The 21872-nt window shown below is 37.5% G+C and overlaps 1 long non-coding RNA gene across 1 annotated transcript in view; it reads right to left on the bottom strand.

The window, feature by feature from the left end:
- The window catches only part of LOC129057597 (uncharacterized), a 106420-nt gene that overhangs the window by 15501 nt on the left and 69047 nt on the right, over positions 1 to 21872 (bottom strand). Inside the window, exons 2-3 of the long non-coding RNA XR_008522236.2 lie at positions 1483 to 1537; positions 950 to 1216 (exon numbers count right to left, since the gene is read on the bottom strand). This is a non-coding gene — a long non-coding RNA (uncharacterized LOC129057597). The remainder of the gene's footprint in view (positions 1 to 949; positions 1217 to 1482; positions 1538 to 21872) is intronic.

Genomic DNA, 21872 nt, shown 5'->3' on the forward strand with positions numbered 1-21872 from the left:
TCAAACAGCAACTGGATGTTGCTGCCCCAAGGGATGAAAAGGAGGAAGACAGTCCCTTAGCCAATAAGTAAAGAAGACGAAGACGGCTCGGAGACCTTGACCTCTGAGACTGTGCTCGGGATGCACCTCAAATCACCAGGGTGTGACCACTCATGGGCAAATAGCATGCGAGGGTTGTCTGCTGTGGTCATCCTGCAGCTAAACTAGAATCCTAGCCTGGAGAGAGTCAGCAGTAGTGTCTCTTAGTTTATAATTCGTTAGAAAATTTCAATCCCCACTTCTTGGGATAGTTCAAGGGTATGGTGACAGGAAATCTGAGTCGGCTACTGGTCGGTTAGGTCGTTGGTTTCACAAGCAAATGCTTCCCCCTAGTGGCTATAGCTGGTCATTGCATGTACCTCCTCTCAGGACTCACTTCTGGAAAACTCTAAGGTGACTGTGCAATGTGGGTCACAAGCAATTCTCCCTCACCTCCTACCACCAGTAACTGCCCCACCCTATTATTCCTCAACATTCCCTCTGTGCTTGCTGGACTGCCTTTGCGCCTCCTGCCCACCCTTCCCAAGGTATACTGGCTGCTTTCCAGACTTCCGGGTCCCCTCACCCAGGACACTGGTTCTTCTCTCCTGTGCCTGGACCAGGCTGACAGCTCTTTCTGAGCATCTGCAGACCCTGAAGCTTTGGGTACAGCGCCCTCTCCTGCTCACTTCAGTTTCACTCATGCAACTGACTCGCCCCAAAACCGGATTGGAAAGTCTTCTCCAGACTTTCTATTGCTTAACGCAACCAGCCTAGAGGACTAGGCCTGTGGGTTAGAGGGATTTTCTTAAATGCTGAACTCTTTTAGGAAGATGACTGAATCAGTCAAGGTTTTTCAGAGAGCTAGAACCAATAAGCTAGAAAGAGACAGAGAGAGAGGAGAAATGATTTATTAAGGGAATTGGCTCACTTTGTAAGGCAGGCTGAGAGGTGTCATGACAGGCCCGACTGCAAGCTGGAGAACCAGGAAAGGCAGTTGCATGGCTCAGTATGGATATGAAGGCCTCAGAACCAAGGAAGCCAATGGTGTAACTCTCAGTCTGAGGCCAAAGGCCTGAAAGCCGGTGGGTGGTGGAGGTGGCAGGGACAGGGAATGCTGGTGTGAGTCCTACAGTCCAAAAGCCAGAGAAACTGGAATTCTGACCTCCAAGAGCAGAAGGAGAAGGGCATCCAAGCTCTGGAAGAGAGAGAGAACAAATTCACCATTACTTTGCCTTTTTTTTTTTTTTTTTTTTTCCATCAGAGCCCTCAGTGGACTGAATGGTGCCCCCACATTAGGTGAGGATGGCTCTCCCTTATTCAGTCCATTGATGCAAATGCCAGTCTCTCCTAGAAACATCCTCAGAGACACACTCAGAAATAAGCTCTACCAGCTAGCTAGGTGTCCCTGAATACAGTCAAGCTGACACCTACAATCAACTATCACAATGACTAAGAAAGTACCTTGATTTCAGTAAGTCATCTTCTCAGACTCCTTTTGCAGCCGTACCCTGGGATCCTACAGGAAATAGAAGAGGAGAATTGTGTTTCTCTGAAACTCATCGCCTCTGCAGTATGACCCTGGGCTACACTTCCAGATAAATCTTCCCAAAACTATCAGCACTTACTCCAAGAACTCCAGCCCAAAGGGGCCAATCACTGCTTCCCACTTCACTGACACCCACCACCCTGTCTACTTGAACCCTGTTAATTTCCCAAACTTCTAGTCATTCATCAAAGTTCAACTAAAATGCTTCCTGGTCCACAAAACTGTCATTATTCCCTAAGGCTTCGGCCTGAGATATTTCCCTCCTCCCATCTCCCTGTTTGTTCTGAGACTTTCTTTAGAACAATTGTCACTTTATTACCACCACTGCTGCTATTGTTGCTATGGCTAATTCTACTCTTTACTCTTATTTCTTTTTAAATTTTATTTTAGGTTCAAGGGGTGCACATGCAGGTTACCTGGGTATATTGTATGATGCTGAGATTTGAGGTATGAATTCCTGTCACCCAGGTACTTAGTACCCAATAGGTTTTTGACCTTTGCCCCCTCCTTCCCACTCCCTCCAGTTCCTACTGTTGCTATCTTTATTCCATGAGTACTCAGTGGCTAGCTCCCAGTTATAAGTGAAAACCTGTGGTATTTGGTTTACTGTTCCTTCATTCATTCGCTTACTATAGTCGCCTCCAGCTGCATCCATGTGGCTGCAATGGACATTATTTCATTCTTTTTTTATGGCTGCATAGTATTCCATGGTACATATGTATCACGTTTTCTTTTCCAACCTAAGCAAAGTCTACTCTTTGTGGCTTTCCAGTGGTTGGTTGGAGGAAATAGGAAGACTATGAAAGAGTCAACAGTTCTGAGTGGGGACTAACCCTAACATAAAATTCGGGAAAACACTGGGCAGAATATGATTAATATCAGGAAAAAGAACATTGCCATAATAAGAATATATTCATGCTTATTGTGTGCCAAGTGTTAAGCAAAACATGGCTTATTTAATGGCTTCTTAAATATATTCCCCCAAACCCAATAGAACACGCATAGAACACCCACTTTATAGTTAAGGAAGCTGAGGCTCCTAGAGATAAAGTAGCTATCAGCTAATTGTGACCACAACAATGTGGGATAACAGCCACAGAACTTTACTGGCCTACAATGATCCGCCTTTATTTACTCATGGGACACAAGGCTGGGGCTGGGCTGATCTCAGCTGGGTTTGGGTGTTAGTTTGCTAGGGTTGCCATAACACAACACCACAGGTTGGGTGGCTTAAACAACAGAAGTTGATTTTCTCACAATTCTGGAGTCTGAGGGTTTAAGATTAAGGCCTGGCTGCCGGCTTGCTGTTTCCTCACCTGGTCCTTTTTCTGTGTGTCCAAATGTCCTCTTACAAGGACACCAGGCATATGGGATTAGGGATTCTATTGGCCTCATTTTCACTGAATCATCTTGTTAAAGGCTCTATGTACAAATATAGTCACATTCTGAGGTACCGCATTAGGGCCACAGATGAAGTTGGTGGGGGCGGATGTAATTCAATCATCACAGTTGTTTGTGCGTTTGTGGAGAAGCTGATCCTTCATCCATCTGTGAATCAGCTGGAGGCTCTGCACCTACTTATTCATTAATTCATTCAACACATACTGAGGCCAATTGTGTGGAAGGAGCTCATGAGGTACAGGAGATATAATCGTAAATTACACAAGCTTTCTATACTCTTATAGTCTCATGGGGGATACAGACAATTGCAAAAGGTTATCTTTTTGTTAATAGAGTAATAAACACAAGCAGTTGGTATTAGAGTCTTAGATTTGGCTTCCTGCAGGAAGTGACACATTGGAGCTGGAGCCTCGCTCCCCACATAGAGAATAGAACAGAACACAACACACCTTCCTAGTATAAGGTAATGTGCTTGGGAAAATGTCTCATTCATGCTTATACCAGTATGATGTTTAGCATATGGACTAACACATAATAAGCAGTACTCAAAAAATATTGCCTAAAAAGACCGCAGAATCAGTTTGGGAGGGATCAAGGACCCGGTTTTTAAGTTGTTTTTTTTTTTTTTTTTCTCTCTCCTGTTTATCTAGGTATCAAAGAAGAGGTAAGCACAAAAAAGAAGTCAACAAGAAAAATTGGGCCTTTTATCTACCACACTGAGATTAAGTAAATGAAACTGATTTGAAAAATAACTGAAAGTTATCAGATGAAAGTAGACACATAAAAATAAATACTATAACACTATCGACACATATGGGAGACAGGCCTGATTTTTGTCCAAGAATCTGGCATTTTTCAAAAGTGACTCAAAATTAGGAAAACCAGAATCATAAATAAAAAGGCTGATAAACTTGTCTACATATTTTTTAAACTTTTGCATGGTAGCATGCACACATACATACACACACACACCTGTGAGGTTGACATTTAAATAATAATTTTTAAAAAAATAATTGCAGCATATATGAAAAAAGAGTTACATCCCTCATCAAAGACCTTTCAGAAAATAACACCCAAAAGAAAAGTAGACGACTCAGTCTATACTAAAAAGAATTATGATAAAAAGTAAATGTATGATACATATAATAAAAAAGTTAAGTCTCACTATGAATCCAAGATATGTAATTAAACACAAAAGACATAATTTATCATCTGCTGGGGAAAATTTAAAACATTGGAAATTGCCTCTTCCAATAGGTGTTGGTGGGAGTGTAAGTTGGTACAGCTTTCTAGAGGAGCATTTGATAATATATATCAATATGTGCAATGTTAATCACCTTGACAATTCTAGAATGTTCAGAGATAACTTGCCAAACTGCACAGATGTTGCACAAAAAGATTCATTGAATATTTATTGCAAAAACTGAAACAATAAAATATTTATCTGCAGGAGAACATTTATAGATTAAGTTTTTTAATAGGTATAAAGTGAATCAAATTTTCTATTTATCCTTATACCAGTTTCTAAAATGTGTATCATTTAAGGAATTCGTCAAATTCATCTAAGTTGGCAAATTTGTTTGTGACACAATATATTTGCTCATACTATTGTCTGGTTATCTGAGTAATCTCTTTAGGGTCTGTAGTCATGCTCTTTTATTCCTAATATTGGTAATTTCTATCTTCTCTCTTTTTTCCTGATCAGCCCAGGTTTTGGTTTCATTTTTTCTCTATTAAATTTCTGTACTCGATTGCATTGATTTTCCTATAATCTGTATCATTTATTTCTTTCTGATTATTTTGGGTTTAATTTACTCATCTGTTACTGGCTTCTTAAGGTAGAAGTTTAGATCAATGATTATAGACCTTTCTTTTTTTCTAATGTGAGTATTTAATGGTACAAATTTCCTCTAGACACCATTTTTTCTATCCCACAAATTTTGATATGTGTGTTTTCATTAGTATTCAAAAGTTTCTAGTTTCCCTTATAATTTTCATTTTGACTCATAGATTGTTTAAAAGTATATTGTGTTTTTTAAAATAATATTTGGGGATTTTCTAGATATCTTGTTACCGGTTTCTAATTAGGTTCCATTGAAGTCATAGAAAATACTCCCTTTAACTATTTAAAATTTATAGTTACTCGCATATGATCGTTCTCATAATCGTTTTATATGTTTTCAAAAAGAACTTGTATCTTATTGTTGGTTTATCACCCTCTGAATGTTGATAAAGACTGTTTGATACTGATCTTCAGGTGTTTGAGAATCTCATCAATTTTGTGTCTACTTGTTCTATCAGTTACTGAGAGGTGGCACCTTGAACATTTCCCAGCAGTTCTGTGTGGAGTAATTTACTCAGCTTACAACCTGGTATTCCTTCTTTTCCTAGCCTCATGGAGTGTGACCCTATGTGTTTATAGCTTAATGTTTAGCAAAAACTCAAGGAAGCCCCTTTGCAGATATCTGGACCTCTTTCTCTGCATAGCTTCCTTCTGTCCTGTGTTCTGCCCTGGAAATTAACACCAGCTCAGCCTCCCAGATTTCAAATACCTGTCTCGTCATCTCAGCAAGTCCACCGTGCTCCTGTAATCATTCTCACCTTGTGCTGCTGCCCAGAAAGTGCCTCCGTACAGAAAGGCGGCGCCATCAGGGCTTACTTTGCTGATTTCCCTTGTCTCTGTGGTCCCAGTTTTATTCTGTCAGTTGTCTAATGTGTGAATGTAGTTATTTTATATATTTAAAAGCTCAGTTGTCTGGTTGTTTGCAGTGGAGGGAAAGTCTGGAACCAGGCACTCCCTCATAGCCAAAAGCTGAAGTTCCCAGTTGCCTGATATTAATATAGGATCACCAGTTTTACTTAGGTTAATATTATTTAGTATATTTGTTTTTCTAAATTTTTAATTTAAACCTTTCTCTGTCCTTATATTTCAGGGGTATTTTATTTAAACAGCACATAGTTGAGGTTTTAAAAATACAGGCTGAAAGTCATTTTCTTTTAACGAAAGTAAGATCTATTTACATTTGTGGTAATTAATATTGTTCTTTGACATTTTCAGTTTTGTTTGGAAAGGGTTTTTTTTTCCTTCTTTTGTATTTAATTTGTGCTTTTTCTAATTATACTTTTACTCCCTAAGCTAATTTGGTAGTTATGTTTTTGTAGCTATTTTTAGATAATTTCATATGCATACTTAACAAACTCTTAATTAATTAGCTGACCTTCCTCCTGAGTAAAACCAGTTTACTAGTTTTTTCTTTGACTAGCCTTTGACTAATCTTCTGGTTTAATTAATCTATTATATTTTAAGTTTCATTTATATTTTTTCTAGATGTTCTATTTGGTTATTTTACAAATTTGCTTTAATATTCTCTTGTTTCTTGCTCATATTTTCAAGTCTCCTTTTTATTACAAAAACATATTAAATATACTTATTTTACATCCTGCATTGGATATTCCAATTCAATTTCACAATCCCTTATGTGAGATTCTTCCATTAAAATGTTCTGAAAATACAATTTCATTTTCATCCGGAGGGTAGACAATATTTGTTCATGAGCAAAATTCTAGCTGCATTGCCATAGGCTGTTTAGAGGCTCTGTTTCTAACCACTTTTTATATTCTGCTCTGATGTTTTTCATTATGTAGTATTGCTACAGACCCCATGCAGGCTCTTTTGGAACCTACCATAAATAAACTCTATTACATTTCTGGAATCCCAAAAAGATTTGAATTTTGAACCATATCTAGTTCCAAATATTTTTGTTAAACAAATGTAAACAGGCTTCTGGAATTCTTGTGGATCTAACACTATTATCTGTGGCTGCTGGCTCTTATTCATGGTAAATTATTTTATTTTCACCATGAGTTCACATTCTTTATAACTTAATCTTTGGGAATACTTTAAGGCTGGGGTTGAAGTTGCATTTTTCCAGAGAGAATTTGTGTTTGTTTCTTCCAGTTTCCTGGAACACTGTCAATCAAGGCTAACTTTAATGCAAATTATCTGCTTGTGAGAAATGGTTTATGATTATAAATTCTTAGGTCAAACCTTTTTTCCTGCAATGCTAACACTGAAATATGTGTGTTTTCTTGCCATCTTCTTCGGTGCTGTAGGTTTGTTTTTGTTTACCACAAAAAAATGTGTTTCTTTGGGGTCTCAACTTCATGTGGGCAATTCCTAGTTGACTAACCACACTGAACAGGCTTTGGGTTTATTTCCTATTTTATAAACCACATGCAACCATAAAAATGGAAGTTTAAAGGCAACAGGGCTTGACAGATTCCCTGAAATAAAAGCTAGGATCAGCATTCACTTATCTCACTTCTTTTTGGGTTTCTAAGGAATCGTTACTTTCTTGCAGAATGAGCTAAAGGAAGAGATCTTTGTTTCCAACATATTACATGGATTTTTAAAAGTCATTTTTTTCTTGGGGTGATGCCTTCGAGATACCTAGTGCATAATATTGCAGGAAACAGAATCCACCCCCCACCTCCCACCTGCCCCACATGATTCCTTTTTCTCTTTCCGCTCTATTGGTCCTATGTCTGGCTTTTACCTGCATGATTTTTAGGTGGCTGCTATACCTCTAACAGTCTTTTGGGCATTGCAGGCAGGAAGGCATGGAAACGACAATGGAAAGAAAAATCGTGTGTTATTTTAGTATCTTCTTTTTTTGTCAGGAAAATATTAGCTTTTCTAGAAGACTTCGACTGACAGTTCATTCACCAGAACTGTGCAACATGACCACCCTTGGTGCAAGAAAACTGAGAAATGAGCCAGACATGCTGCATTATGAAAAATGGGCTCTGTTAATAAGGAAGAATTAGGGCATAGATATTGCAGTAGGAACCTGGAAATGTCTTCTATTCCCTGGAATCATCAGAATAATAATTATAGTTTTTTTTTGTTGTTGTTTTTTTTTTTTTTTTTTTTTTTTTTACTGTGGGTTATACACAGTGACAAATGAGCTATGATGTAAAACAGCGGTCCCCACCCTTTTCGGCACCAGGGACTGGTTTTGTGGAAGACAGTTTTTCCACAGTTTGGGGGCTGAGTGGTTTCAGGATGAAACTGTTCCACCTCAGATCATCAGGCATGATTAGTTAGATTCTCATAAGGAGCACGTAACCTAGATCCCTAGCATGTGCAGTTTGCAATAGGGTTCGCGCTCCTATGAGAAACTAATGCCTCCACTGATCTGACAGGAGGCGGAGCTCTAGGTGGTCATGTGAACGATGGGGAGTGGCTGTAAATACAGATTATGCTTCCCTCCCTCGCCTGCAGCTTACCTCCTGCTGTGCAGCCTGGTTCCTAACAGGCCACGAACTGGTACTGTTCATGACTTGGGGGTTAGAGACTCCTGATGTGAAAAATAGACAGCTGATATAGAGACAGATCAGAATCTCTCAACATTAGCACTACTGACATTTTGGATCAGGTCATTTTTTTTCTTGACAGGGACTGTCCTGTCAAGACCATAGGGTATTTAGCAGCATCCCCTGTGGTCTCCACCCACTAGATGCCAGCAACACTCCCAGTCCACGACAACCAAATATGTCTGAAGACATTGCCAAATATCTCCATGGAAGAAAATCACTCCCAACTGAAAACCACTGATATATAGATACAGATGGACATTACATAGATGTAGATATGCATATGTAAATATGTGCACATATAACATGCACAGGTGCGCACGTGCCTGCACACAAACACACACACACACACACACAAACACAGTAAGATTTACTTGCTGTTCATCCCTAACACTAAGGTCGTAGCCTTTGGGGTTCCAGCTTTATGTAGGTCTCGAGTTTTCACTGAAACTGTCTGAGGAAGGTACTACTATTATTCCCTTTTGACACTGATGAGCAAACTGAAGCTCTCAGAGATTGAGTAACTTGCCTAATACCACACAGCTAGTCATACTGTGGTGAGATGAGGTGGTGGTCTCTAGTCAGCTATGAACAATCTCTAAAACTTATTTTATATCTTCGATTTGGCTGAATCTTACCAACCTTACACCTTCCTGTTCCTCTTCACAATAGTTACCTGTTTGTTCAGACTATTGCTGTTGCAGAGACTTCTGTAATGTTCTTCCTCTAACCCTTTATGTCATTTACATCATATGTCTGACTTTCTCTAATGCATCCTCTTGTGCAAAGACTTCCATTTCTCCAAGCTCAGCTCAAGTAACACCAAATGAAACCTAACACTGGGATGCAGACACCCTTCAACTAGAGATTTCATTAATTTTTAGATTCCACAGTTTCCTAACAAGACTCACTGAATAGATAACTGTGTTACACAGTCCAGATCCCCACTTCAGGGCCAACATACCCTGGTCTCAGCATCTGGAAATATCAGCTGCTAATTTATAATGTGACCCTGACAGAAAATTGCACTTGACTTTAGGGAACTGGTTTGTCCAAGGTTATACACCTCACAGGAGCTCGCCCATGGCCAACAATTGGCCAATGCAGGGACACAAAGGCCCAGTCTCCCTTAATTTGGGACAATTCCAAAAGGCCATCTCAGCTCCAGAGCTCCCCATGAGACTGGCTGAGGCAGCAGTTCTAACTTCGTTGTTGGTCGGCTTCTCTTTCTGCACAATTCTGCCTGTGTAACTTCTTCATAGGTGCATCTTCTGAGAGTAATCACCCATGAACCATCTATATGCTACTCTTTGTTTCATAACGATCTCCAGATAATCCAATCAATCCAGTTGATGTCAGCGGTGGATCTAAGATGTGGACCAAAGAGAAATGGATGGAGCATCTGGTAGTTTGTGATACAGAAAAAACACAACTATCAATAAGCATACTGGTATTACATATTTTAAAATCATGTTGCACTTTCTAGTTGGAAATATATTCTTTTGCAAAATTTCCTATCAAACATCCATAAAGTCCTTGAAAGTTTGCAGAAATTCCTCCTAATTCCATGGAAGAGATATGCATGGCTGTATCACCTATGCCAGTGTCCAGAATAAGAGCCATTCTCCTCCTGACTTCTCATCCTTGGCCTTTGCCTCCCTTTGAGGGTCTCCTGGCTCCACAGTCTTCTTCGGTGAAGAGTTACCCCTATCCAACAGCAGAGGGCAGCAAAGCCTATATTCTGACAACAGAGATTTCTTTACCAGGGATTTTCAGTCTCAGGGCAAATAATTTCAAAGAACTTTGTTACTGAAGACTAAAGTTAATTAAATTATCACTCTGGAGTGAAGATTACACAGAATTAGTAAAAAACAAAATTTGCATATATTAAGTATACTGACTCCTGGAATAAACCCGAAAGCACAAGGGCAAATCAAACCCAAGATATCCAGTAACCTCAGGGCCTCATCTGAAATCTCTGGACCCAGGAGTGAAAGGAATTTGAGGTGAGGCTGTGGCTCCATGAGCTTTCCATCGCCCTCCCATTCAGTCCATTTGTGCTCCTCCCCAACTGATTGGACAAACGCCACTAGGAAGCAAATATGACAAATCACAGTCATGGCTCCAAATGACCTCAGGAAAGAAGGAAAGTGTTCCTATTCATAAACATATGTCTCCCAATTTATTTAGCATTTTTTTAAAAGTATTTGAAAAATATTTTATAACTTTTCCATACATGCTTTGCACAGATTTGCACAGATTTGAATATCTTGTATTTCCTTACTTCACTTGCAAACTGTATTTTGTTGAAACTGCATGTTTTAAAACTATGGCTGGTGTATAAAATACAATTGTCTTTTATTAATATTAGAAAAATAATAATATAAATTATAAATTTAAACAATTTTTATAGGTGTTTTTGGCTTTTCTGTGAAAACAATTATATTACTTGAAATTAATGATAGTTTACTTTCTCCTTTCCAAACCTCATACTCCTGCTTTGTCTTATACTAGTTTATTGGCTAGAATAACCAGTAAATGGTTAAAATAAGAGTGGATAGCTGGTATCCTTGTCTTTCCTCATATCTTTGGGGGAATACTCTTAGTATTTTATTATTGAGCATGATATTTTCTGATGGAATTCTTTAAAATACATCATTTATCCATTCATAAGAGATATTAATAATGATAAAATGTTTAATGTCTTCAAATATTACTTTAAAATTCATTGTGATGATTCCACAGTTTTCTTCCCTCTGTCTGTTAGTATGATGCAGTAGGCACATCATCCATGATCTCATTCCTGGCACCTGTGAGTTTGTTAGCCCACATGGCAAAAGGAACTCTGCAGAAGGGATCAAGTTTAAAGATGTTGAGGTGGGGATATCATCCTGGGTGATAGAGGTGAGCCCTGTCTAATTACATGATCCTTAAAAATGGAAGAGGAGGGGGAAGAGTGGGTCAGAGAGATGCAGTATTGGACCAACCCACCATTCTTGGCTGGGAAGAAGGAGAAAGGAAACCATGAGCCAAGGAATGCCATGGCCTCCCAAAGCTGGAATCAGCACACAGTTTATGGCCAGTAAGAGAACAAAGACCTCGGTGCTCCAACCACAGGGTACTGGATTTTGCCAACAATCCGAATGACCAAGGAAACGAATTGTCCACTGCAGCCTCCAGAAAAGAATTCAGCCTCGTCGGCACCCTCATTTTAGTGCAGTGAGGCCTCCATCTGACTTCTGAGCTTCAGAACTATAATATAAATTTTGAGGATTTATTACATCAGTAATGGAAAACTAATACACATGGCAAATCACATGAAAAGATTTTCTATTTTGAATCAACCTTACATTCTTGGAATAAAGACAGCTTATCATAAAGTATTAATTATCAATTTGTTATACATTGTCCAATTCAGTTTTCCAAGAGTTTGTTTTGGATTTTCCTCTATCATTAGAAGTGGCCTGGCACTTTCTTTCCTTATACTGTTCTTTTCAGACGTTCCTATCAAAGCTATCCTGATCTCATAGCGTTAGGGAGTGCTCTGTGTTACACATCCTAAAATTGTTGCTGTGGGACTGCAATTCTTTCTTCTATCAAAGCTTTGTAGAATTAACCTGCTTATTCATTTGTACCCTGTTTGATCCTTGTGGGAAGACCTTAAGCATTGATTTAATTTTTTAATAGTTATAAAACCCTGCAGTTTTTCTATATATTCATAAGCCAGTTTTTATTATTTTTATTAGTATTCATTTTATTTGGCTGTATATGACAAAACAAAACAACTTTAAAAAACAGGCCCCTGCTCTTCAATGTATGTAGTTTCACTTATGCATGATAAATAAATTCTAGAGCTCTGCTCACAATATTGTGCCTACAATTAACAACATGGCATTGTGCACATAAACATTTGTTAATAGAGTAAATCTCATGTTAAATGTTCTTGTCATGTTCAAAAAAATAAGGCTTAAATAAAATAGAAATTAATTTCTCCTTCACATAAACATAAACTCTCCAGGACTGGTATAGTAGCTTTGTGATGGGTAGAGCCCTAAGTTGTTTCTTCCATGTTTGCCCTAGAGTTTCCAGGATACACTCACAACCAATCTTAGTCCATTACAAGCATCACTATAGCACTTCCTGGGTAGTGCCAGTGCCTGTAACAGAGTATTCTCAGTGTCTCTCTTTCATCCCCAATACCCTTGCTGTCATTTTTCTCATGTATTCATATGCTATAATGATCCAACACATTGCTAGCTATTAATACTCTAAGGAATTATCTGTTACATTAATTAGGAATAAGGAAAATACAATATTTTATTTTACCTTCACTTATTCCTTCTCTGATTTTTTTATTCTTTGTGTGGACCCAGGTTTCTAACTTCCATAATTTCCCTTCTTTCTGAAGAACTTATTTTAACATTCCTTTCAAGGCAAGTCTATTGCTCACAAATTCTCTCAGTTGCTGTTTGTCTGAGAAAGTCTTTATTTTCCTTTACTTTTGAAGGATAATTTCTATGGATAATAATTGTAGCTTGGTGGGTTATTGTCACACTTTAAATATTTCACTCCAGGCTGGGCGCGGTGGCTCACGCCTGTAATCCCAGCACTTTGGGAGGCCGAGGTGGGCAGATCAGAAGGTCAGGAGATCGAGACCATCCTGGCTAACACAGTGAAACCCTGTCTCTACTAAAAAATACAAAAAAATGAGCCAGGCATGGTGGCGGACGCCTGTAGTCCCAGCTACTCGGGAGGCTGAGGCAGGAGAATGGTGTGAACCCAGGAGGCAAAAGTTGCAGTGAGCCGAGATCGTGCCACCGCACTCCAACCTGGGCAACAGTGCAAGACTCTGTCTCAAAAAAAAAAAATTTCACTCCACATTTTTCGTCCTTGAATGCTTCTTGAATAGAAGTTTTATGCAATTTGTATCCTTGTTTCTTTTAAATAAGGTGTTTTTATTTTATGGCCACTTTCACGATTTTCTTGTCTTTGGTGTTCTCTGATTTGTATATGGTATACCTAGCTATAGATCTTTCAGCATTTATCTTGCTTGGTGGTCTGTGAACTTTCTAGATTAGGGTTTGGGTGTCTGTCATTAATTTTGGAAAATTCTTGGGCATTATTAACTCAAATATTTCTTCTGCTTCTTTTTCTCTTTCTGGTATTTCCATTATATTCATGTGATATCTTTTGTAATTATCCCACAGTTATTGGATATTCTGTTCCATTTTTCATTTCTTTTTTCTCTTTGCATTTCAGTTTGACATATTTTCAAGCTCACTGACTTTCTTCAGCCATGTCTAGCCTACTGATGAGACTATCAAATAAATTCTTAAAAGTTTTCTGTTACAGTGTTTATTTCTAGCATTTCCTTCTGATTCTTTCTTAAAGTGTCAATCTTGCTTCTTAGATTAACCATCTGTTCTTGCATATTGTCTGCTTTTCCATTAAAGCCCTTAGCATATGAGGGGACTTCAAAAGTTTATGGAAAATTTGAATTCAACAATAAAAGTAAAAAATATAAACTTTGTTTTCTAACATAAACTCCATCAAGGTCCAGACACTTTTGTAAGCAATGATACCAGCCATTTAGTCTATCACTAAAAAACTAAGGGCCCTGGGAATTTAACCATGCCAATGTAGTCTATTTACTTTTTTAATTGAAGAGAAATGGGTGCCCTTTATAGGTATTTTAAGATTAGGAAGCAAAAATATGTCAGAAGGAGCCAAATAGAACTATAAGCTGGGTGCCTAAAAATTTCCCATCAAAACCCTTGCACAATTGCCCTTGTTTGATGAGAGGAATGAGCATTGTCATTGTGGAGTAGCACTGTGGACAGTAGCATTGTCATGGTGGAGAAGAACTCTCTGGTAAAGCTTTCCCAAACTTTTTTTTATTTTTATTTTTTTCTTAAAGCTTCGGCTTTCTCAAAACATTCTCATAAGTAGATGTTATCATTATTTGGCCCTCCAGAAAGTAAGCAAGCAAAATGCCTTTAGTATCTCAAAAAATTGTTGCCACGACCTCTGCTCTTGACTGGCCCACTTTTGTTTTGACTGGACCATTTCCACCTCTTGGTAGTTATTGCTTTGATAGTCCTTGGTCTTCAAGATCATACTGGTAAAGCCATGTTTCTTCTCCTATTACAGTTCCTCAAAAAATGCTTCAGGATCTTGATCTCATTTTAAAAAATCCATTGAATGCTCTGCCCTTATCTGCAGCTAATTTGGGTGCAGTGGTTTTGGCAACCATCAAATAGAAACTTTGCACAACTTTAATTTTTCAATCCCAATTGTGTAAGCTGAACCAATTGAGATGTCTATGGTGTCAGCTATTGTTTCTCCTGTTAATTGTCGGTCCTCTTCAATTAGGGTATGAATAAGATTGTTTCCTCTCAAATTGATGTGGATGATCTGCTGTGGGCTTCGTCTTCAACATTGTCTCATCCCTTTTTAAAATGAGTTGTCCATTTGTAAACTGTTTTCTTTGGAGTGTTGTCCCCATAAACTTTTTGTAAAGCACTAGTGACTTCACCATTCTTCCACCAAAGCTTCACCATAGATTTGATGTTTATTCTTGCTTCAATTTTAGTAGAATTCATGTTGCTCTGATAAGGGCTCTTTTCAAACTGATTCTTGTCCTTCTTCGAGTGCCTCAGGCTAGATCCTGTTCTGACATGTTGTAAAAAGCCATTACAAGTTTATTTTGGTACAGACAATTTTTGGAATCCATGCATAGTTTTCTCATAATATGCATTTTTTGTGAGCTTTTTGAAGTCCCCTCATATTAAACATAGTTATCATAATTTCCCTATATAATGATTCCAAAAGCTGTCTCATCTCTAAGTCTGCTGCTTGCTTTCCCTCTTCTTGTGTTTTTCCTTGTCTTTCAGCATGCCTTGCAATTTTTAATTGAAAGTGGGCATGACATATTGGGTAATAGGAAATGAGGTTAATTAGGCTTTCAGTGTAAGGTTTTATGTTAATTTGGCAAGGAAATGCAATGTGTTTATTTGTTGTAGTTTCAGGCTCCAGAGATTTTGGTATCCTCCAGCTTCCTTGTATATTTTAGTTTTTTTCTCCTCTGTTGTTTGGGTTTCCCTAAGAACTTCTTCATAAATATAGTCCATGGCTTGCTGTTCTCTGTCGTAATTCATTTTTATTATACTGGAGTCCTGTTTATGTTATGGTAAGCTGCTGAGAAAGAGAAGCATTGTATATTCTTATGATTAAATCTCAGTTTTTTAGTGGGCCTGAGTTTCCGGGCTGTGAGCTTTAGAAGCATTTCTTGGGCTTTTTTTGCCCTCCCTTGCATGAGACAAGAAGGCTAGAGAGGTCCGAAAATGTCTAATTGCCTTTCCCCAAGGTGTGAAGCAGTATATTGCCCTAGAGGACAGGCTATTGCTACAGAATTCTCTGATAATATTTCAAAATGGTTTCTTTTTTGTTGGATATATTTCAGGATGTATTTCAGAATGTATTTTTACCCACTCCTCCTGCCTGCAACATAGGAGATATTTCTCTGATCCTCACTTTGAGAACCTGGTGGGTGTTCTGGTGGCAAACCAACCACCCAACCACCTGTTAGGTGTTGGGGACCACCTAACACTGGGTTCTTTAGGAGCGTTTAAGTATCAAGCTAGTATACTCTCTACCTTTAGCAATTCACAAAAATTATCGTTTAGGTGGTCCTACCAGTTACTGAGTGCAGTTCCTTCTGCTCTTGGGCTAATCTTGGCTGTGGTTCTTTGTATGTGCCAGTGTCTCCAAATGTCAGGGTAGTAGTTTGCCCCGTGATCTTAATCCTCTGATGGATCACAGAAATGACATGGATTTTTAGTTTGCTTGGCTTTTCTTCTTCTTGTGATGACTAGAGTGATGACTTCCAAACTGTTTACATGCTGAAGTTGAAATCAGAGGTCATACTTTTCCTATTTAATCTGACAATCTCTGTCATTTAATTGGAGTGTTCAGACCATTTATATTTAATGTGCTTATCAATGTGGTTGGGTTTAAATCTATCATATATAAATTTTTAAAATTTAAACCATGTCTTCTTTTCTCCTGTTTCCCCTTTTCTGACTTCTTTTGAATAAATTACTTTTGTAATCAATTGTATCTCTGTCTTGATTTATTAACTATATCTTATTGTTTATTAACTATATCTTATTGTTTATTATTTAGTGGTTGCTCTAGGGATTACAGTATTGATATAAAATTTATCACATGCTACCTTATAATATTTTACCACTTCACTTACCATGTAAGAGCATTACCACAATATAGTTCTATTTTCCCTTTTCTTTATCTTCTGTGCTATTATTGTCATTTAGTTTACTTTTGCATATATTTTAAACCCTGTAATACACTGTTATTATTTTTACTTTAAGCAATTATCTTTGAAATAATTTTAAATGAGAAAAATATTTCTTATATTTATCAGTCTACTCAATATCTCTAGCACTCTTTATTCTTTTATATAAATTAGAGTTCCCTTTGATATCATATTTATTCTTCCTAAAAATTTTCTTATATATTTCTGTAGTGTATATCTGCTAAAGTTGAATTTGCTAACCTTTTCCTTTCCTGAAAACAATTTTTCACCATTATTTTTGAAGAATATTATTCACTAGGTATTGAATTCTATGTTGAAATTTTTTTTTCTTTCAGCAGAAATATGTTATTCTATTGTCTTCTAGATTTTACAGTTTCTGGTGAGAAGACTGTGACTATTTTCAGTTTTGTTCCTCTTTATGTGTCTTTCTTCTAGTAACTTTTAATATTTTCTCCTTATTGCTACCTGTTTTTAGCAGTTTGACTACAGAAGCTCTTTGACTCACAATGGGGTTATGTCCTGATAAGCCCATCAAAAGTTGAAAATATTATAAATTGAAAATTCATTTAATATACAGTCATTCCTCAGTATCTGTAGAGATTTGATTCTGGGATTTCCTGCAAATATCAAAATCCACCAATACCCAAGTCCCTTATATAAAATGGGGCAGCATTTGTCTACAACCTATGTTCATCCTCCTGTATACTTCAACTCATCCCTAAGTGACTTACAATACCTAATACAATATAAAGGCTGTTAAAATAGTTGTTATAAGATATTGTTTTATTTGTATTATTTTTTGTTCCTGTTGTTTTTATTCTTTTTATTTTTTCCCTAGTATTTTGAATCCGTGGTTGGTTCGATCTGTGGATACAAATAATCAGTTTAGCTTGGCCTTCCTAAAACATGCTCAGAAAACATACATCAGCTTACAGTTGAGCAAAATCAGATGGAAAGACAGTACACTGCAGAGCAGGGGTCATTTGCCCTCATGATCACATGGCTGACTGGGAGTTGTTGCTGCCTGCCACTGCCCTACATCATGAGAGGCTGTCATATTGCATATATCTAGCCCGGAAAAGATCAAAATTCAAAAAATACAGTTTTCATTGACTGCATATCACTTTTGCACTATCGTAAAGTTGAAAAATAATCATAAACGGAACCATCAAAAGTCAATGACTAGCTCAATTTTCAAAATGTGTTGTTTATGGCAGAAGGTACATCTGTTCCCAGTTAGTGCATTACTGCATGGCATTATTGTCCCTTTCTAAATACATACTGATGTGTTTTTGCTCAATTATCTTTGACTGCAGCAGTTACCACCCAGCCTGTTATTTTCCCTAAAATAGAATAGGGTGAATACTCTTAACATTCCTCCCTATTTAATCAAGAGGTCATTAGTGGCTCCTGCATTAGACACTGGGTAAAAAGCTGGATATTCACTATTCTTTTATTTCTCTGAGGCCATTCATTTAAGCTGAGGGGAGATTACTGGTGTATGGAAAATGTCGAACCAGGGAATTCTGTTACTGAGTTTCCCTGTAAATAAAAGAACATCTTTACTGTTTTCAGAACATAGCTTATTCTTTCAAGAATGAGAATCCCCTAGGTTTTTGGATTTCATCCCATAGCCATGAATCAGTTGCCGAGTTTGTTGAGAAGTGGGGGCAGCAATGCATCATCACCTCTTCTCTCTGATGAATAGACGTCTAGTTTACCCTGGATGGGCCCATTGCTGGGAAGTTGACTCATGTCTTTATTTCCTCAGTCCTGTTTGGAAGTTGGAGCAGAGAAAACAACAGTAAAGAATGGCCATTTAATCTCTTCTCTCACTGACCATCTCTGCTCATCTACAGAAGTTGAAATGCACTCCATATTATTATTTTTTGTCTTTTTCCCCTGCCCTTTATGTGGTCTATCTAAGCTCTAGGCTTGTTACCTCCAAGCATAGGAACATAGAGATATTAGTAGTAGCCTGCAGAAATATTTTTTCTTCACACTTACTTCAATTTTGAATTTAAGGAGAGTTGTTCATTGTTAGCTTCAGGTCAGTCTCAATTTGATGATAAAAATAAAGTAAGACTTCATCTGACAGATATTTTTCAGAACTTGTAGTATGAGACTAGAGACCTTTCCTAGTTTCAGCATAGCTGAGGTTTTCTTTCAATTTCATGTCTGTGTGCTGGACAGTGGAATCTTTTGTAAATGTATGATTACTTTGTCACATTTGCTGGACAAAAAGTAAAGCCTTCCTAAATTCTTTTAAAAAAGAAATCAAATTCTTCAATTTCCTTATTTTCCTCTCCCATCAATGTAGCAAAGTTGGACACAGGACACTTCTTGTCCCTCTCAAATCTGTAGCTCTGAGTTCCTTTGGGGTAATTTGCCTTTTTCTGTAATTAAGTCAACATGATTACCCACCAGCAGCCTTTTCAAGGTTATCACTGCTGTAACATTGATATTTCCAAAGAGACTGAAATGTGAGAAAAAAAAATGGTCTTTAAGCAGACTCAAGAGAGATTTAATTGAGATTCATTGTGCACATTAAAATGCAAATGTTTGTGAAATTCATTGTAAAAAAAATATACACTTCTATGTAATGCAATATTTAACACAACCAGTAGCAATGCCCTCAGCACAGAGCAATTAAGAGCACATTCCAGAGGAATAGGTTCTTACTTTCCACAAGTATAGAAACTTACTGATTAGATATGGAGGGTGAAATGAACTCAGTTTAGTGTGGTCAATTATAATGCATTCTTAAAAAACAATTTGTTGAGGTATGATTGACATACAAAAAGCTGTACCTATTTAAGTATACAACTTGATGAGTTTGGAGATAAGTATACACCATGAAACCATCTTCACAAGCTATGCTGTAAACATATCTATCACTTCCAAAAGTTTTCTTCTGCCCCCCTTAACAAATACTTTCTTATAATTGGTTCATTATGGTAAATTAAAGCTAAGAGAAAAATTTCCCTGAGTGATCTGAAAATTTATTCCCTTCCTGTTAAACAACACGGATAGGGTAGTAAAATATGATTCTTCTAACTGCAATTCCATGGGGTCCTTGGACCCTATGGTCCTACTTATCACATTGCTGCATTGAATTTATGGTCCTTTAGATACATAGAGAGAGATAGAGATAGAGATAGAGATAGAGAGAGATAGCTTTAGCTTTACCACTAATATCCAAAATATGCTGAGTGTTCTTCCATCATCATTTAAAATCTAATCTGTGAAAAAAAGAAAGATAATTTAGAAATGGGTATGCTTATTTCACCTTAGTTTGAAAGTTAAGCAGATCTTGAACAAAGGCAGCAATACCTAGTGTCACTGATCAACCACTCTGGAGTCTTTCAGCTCCTTCTCTTCAGTTGGCCTGCACTCTGGAAATCCATTCTGGGAAAGCAGCTGGCGAAAACAGGTGCCAAATCTGACTCATTTCTGAAGCTATAGATGTCAGGTGTGCATGAGGTTTCTTGTTGGTTTTGATGATTCCAGGGGAACTGGTCATCTGTGAGAACTACTTATCTATATTGTTTGCCTTCTAAATTTTCTGATTCAAATTGAAGTTTAATTTTTTAGGACCTTATATTAGTAAGAATCATTTTATGTATCTCAACTAACAACTCCTTTGGGACAGAAAATATATCTTATGCAGTTTTATATTTCTAGTGCCCAGAAATAAATTCAGACTATTGTGGAGCCTTTTCTGCCTATGTAATTAATCAATTAATTTATCTACGTTTTGGCCTCCTTAAATCTCATTGTAAAGATGGAAAGCTAGCCACTAAGAAGCACAGGCCCATTATTTGTGGAAAAAGCCAAAGTTGGAGAAATATGCTGCTTTAGGAGTAGATTTTTCTAAGTTAGGCATGCTAAACAAACACAGAAACAGTTTGCCATAGAGGCAGATTGAGAAGGCAGACAATATTCTCTATAACAGAATTAATGCAATTCTAAAGTAGAATTGACAGATCACAGATCCTTACTGCTGCAGCAAGTCTCTGAGGTCATTGAGTCCATGAGGATTCATTAATTTATCAATAAGATGTTAACCTGTGCCAGGCATCTTGCAAGAATCAGAGATATTGGGATGAAGCAGAAATTATCCCTACCTTCAATGATCAGGGCAGTGTTATGGAAGGAGCAATGCATGGATCTAACCTATATAATGCTGCACACTGATGGCCAATGATGTGGCCAAAGGATCTGGCCTAAATTCCATCAACAGCAAACTATGAATTCTTAGACTTGTCTTATAATTCCTTTGAAACATATTTACTTATTTGAAGAAGAAAAAATTTTAAAGAGGCTACAGAGATAACTTAAGGTCAAAGACCAGGCATGTGAGTGTGCCTCCTTTTTCCTGAGATCCCACTGAAATAAAAAAAAATAAGTAAAATAAAAGAACAAAAAGGAATAAAACAATGGTGATGAAGAGAAAGCACTGGAGGATAGAAATGTTATTTATATATAGTTATAAGTATTCTAAAGAAAATTGGATATAAAATGAGGTGACAAATAAAATGGAAGGAGAATGTCCAGCAGATAATATACAATGAGAGCCACCAGGGCAGCAGAAGCCCACCTGTCCAAAGGACCTCAGAAAAGCACTGCGTTCAGAGTCAGCTTATGTGTTGCTTGGGGAAGGACAGAGGCAGGAATTAAAAGTTGAGTAGAAGACAGAACGGGCAATCGAAAGTCAGTATATTGGACAGTTGAACAAAATGTGATGTGGCTTTTCCTGCCCCACCCCTCCACAACCCACACCCCCTCCAGCCCACAGAAAACAGGCAGCAAATATCTAGCAAAAGGTAATACATGAGGTGGATATTTCTAACAAAATCAAATGGAATTCTTTGAATAATCTAATTCTTCTACCATAACTATACAGAACCTAGACTAAAACCTTTTACTTTCTGATGTAGAATGGCCAGATTTCAGCCCTCTCAACCCATGGTTAGCATAATCATTAACATGTTCTACCTTGAGATGCTAGTTGTAACTCCAATCCAGGTGAGAGCCCTAGCCAGGGAACTAACTTCAACGATGCTTAAAGAAAACCATCTCACAGAAGCAAAATAAATATGACATCAGATTTCATGTTGGAAAAAATGCAAATTAGAGGACAGTTGAACAACATCATTAAAATTCTAAAAAGAAAAACCTAGAATCCTTTAC

The sequence above is a fragment of the Pongo abelii genome, chromosome 12 (assembly GCF_028885655.2).
Source record: "Pongo abelii isolate AG06213 chromosome 12, NHGRI_mPonAbe1-v2.0_pri, whole genome shotgun sequence".
Classification (NCBI taxonomy): Eukaryota; Metazoa; Chordata; class Mammalia; order Primates; family Hominidae; genus Pongo; species Pongo abelii.